Genomic DNA, 2542 nt, shown 5'->3' with positions numbered 1-2542 from the left:
AAAAAAAAAAAAAAAAAAAAATTGTCTTTCGACACCCAAGTAGTGATTTAGCATTCAGTAGTGATGCAGTAGGGAATATTCTGTTAGCCATATGGATGTGTTAGAGAGCTGCTGCTCCATGCCAGGAGCTGAATGTCTGCAGTTCCTGCAAACAGGAGCTGGCCAGAAAGCCCAAGACATGTAACAAGTGGATGTACCTCCTGAAGTCAGAAACTTTCTGACCATAAAAAAATCTCATCCCTGACACCAGCCCATCAGCAACTATGGATTTCAGAAAATGGTTATTCCCAGGGAAATTTTAGCAGTCAAATCGCTACTTTGGTTTCTGGTCTCAACAGAGAAGCTTAAGACTAACCACTGCGGTGGACTTTCTATCAACACAATGCAAGTCCTCCTACATGAAAAATTTAATCACTAGCCCCAAGATTTCAGAGCAGGCAGGAATGTACCTCCTACACCACACTACATCTTACTGATAATGTAGAGAGCTATGTCTATACTGTGGCATTCTGGGACTCACTGGAAGAGTTAATCTGATAGGTCTTCACAGAAGATTCCCCAAATGAAAATTAAAACATTCTTCCTTTTTAGTTTGTAGGAAATAGAATCAAAGTAAGAGAATAGGCATGCATAGATTAGAAAAATAATGGAATTAGATTTAGATTAGGCTTATATGAAGGAGGAAACTTTGTGAAGTGGAAAACTCTTTCTTTTTGAACTTCTAGATCTGAATAGTCCTTCCATTGTTTGATGAATGGTAAATACAACTGACAATTTATGTGAAAAACTTCCTACTGGAAATGCTACTGTTGGCTAAACTAAGTTACATCACATAAAAATAAAGAAAAACTATTTTAGAAACAAAATGAGGAAATACTTCTTAACACATATTTATATTTCAGAGTTTTCCAAAACAGATTTTTTCAGACATAAAATACCATTTAGGATTAAAACATTTTGGAATTAAAATAATCATAAGGAAAAAATGTCTATTGACCTCAAAACAAAAAAAAGTAAAAAAAAAAAAAAAACAAAACCAAAAAACCCTACAAAACAAAACATTTTCTCTAATAGAGCAGTTTGAAATGTCATCTTTTCTTTGTAAATTCTGCTTTATTTTTACCTAAAAAAAATGAACCAAACCACAACAGATTTCTTCTCTTTTAGGATTATCAGTTTTTTAGAGCAATCCTAATTTAAAACCAAGAACATTTGTAAAATAAGGTTTGTTTAAAAAGGATATTTTAAACAGGAAAGGTTTAAAAAGCCTAATTTTAATACAATAGAGTGAAAACAGTATGTTGTAGTGTTATACAACAATTGGTTTAGACAATTTTTTGTCTTTTAAAAGCAGAAAGTCTGAAAATCTTCATAAACAAAAACACCATCTAAAAAACCAAATTAAATAACCCAAGCGGTATCTCTGTATCCTGAAATCACTGCTATCATAAAGTAAATGGAGTAGATTCCAATTGGAGTTATAAATGGTGGGAAGTAAAAGCAGAAGAGAAAGAAGATTACAAAAGGTCATCCTATAAAGCAAAGGTAGGGAACTATAAAGGTAATTTTCAATATAAAACATAAACCCGAATTCTGCCCAGATGGTTTAACATGTCATATTAGCACAGAGGTAATGTCCCCATGATGGTCAGTGGTAATACCAGTCGGAGTCTCCAGATATTTGGCAACTACATGCACAGAAAATTCAGTCACAAGAAAGAGTTACTCAAAGGAGGCCACAGCATTCCTGGAATCCAGCAGGAAGAGCATGGAACTGGAAGGAAATATTTTGAAGGCAGCCCTTACCTATATTCACGTGACTGAACATTAGACAGAGTAGCTCTAAATATTTCTCTCCATAAAATGACAGTTTAATTCTATAAAATCAACATAATTTTCATCTACTAAATGCTAAGTTGTGACGTGAAACACTTATTTGCATGAATTTCCATCCTTCTGTCAACACAAAGTTTCCTGGCAAACCTCTGTGCTTGCACCTGCTCTATCTCTCAAGGCTAGCAAACCGACCTCCATGGGGCCCATAAGACTGGCTTTGTTTTTTACCCCCACTTTTGTCACCCGTGTTCTCCTCTCATCTTTCCCCATAACATACAGTAATAGTGTCAAAAGCCACAAAATCAGTTAAGATTTCTGCCTTACCGAATCACTGCACCCAAAATTCTGGCATTTCTAATTTAAGAACAGGAAACAATAAATTAGGTTAAACAGATTACCCTTCAGTCTGTACCAAAAAAATAATGAAAAATGCTTAACAGAATTTAGTTTTTATTGCATTTGACTTTGGGGATTGTATATTTTTTTTTAAAAAATACTTTACCCATGTTGTGTCCCACAGGGCTCTGTCTTAGGACTGGTGCTCTTTATTATCTTCATCAATGACATAGACAGCAAGATCAAATGCACTTAGCAAGTTTGCAGATAACATCAAGCTGAGAGCTGTGGCTGACACTCCTGAAGGACAGGATGCCATCCAGAGAGACCTGGACAAACTTGAGAAGTGGGTCCAAAGGAAACTCATGAG

The sequence above is a fragment of the Empidonax traillii genome, unplaced genomic scaffold (genome assembly GCF_003031625.1).
Source record: "Empidonax traillii isolate 1590-97213 ecotype Southwest subspecies unplaced genomic scaffold, ASM303162v1 scaffold638:size627148, whole genome shotgun sequence".
Taxonomy (NCBI): Eukaryota; Metazoa; Chordata; class Aves; order Passeriformes; family Tyrannidae; genus Empidonax; species Empidonax traillii.
Note: the sequence above shows the minus strand (reverse complement) of the source record.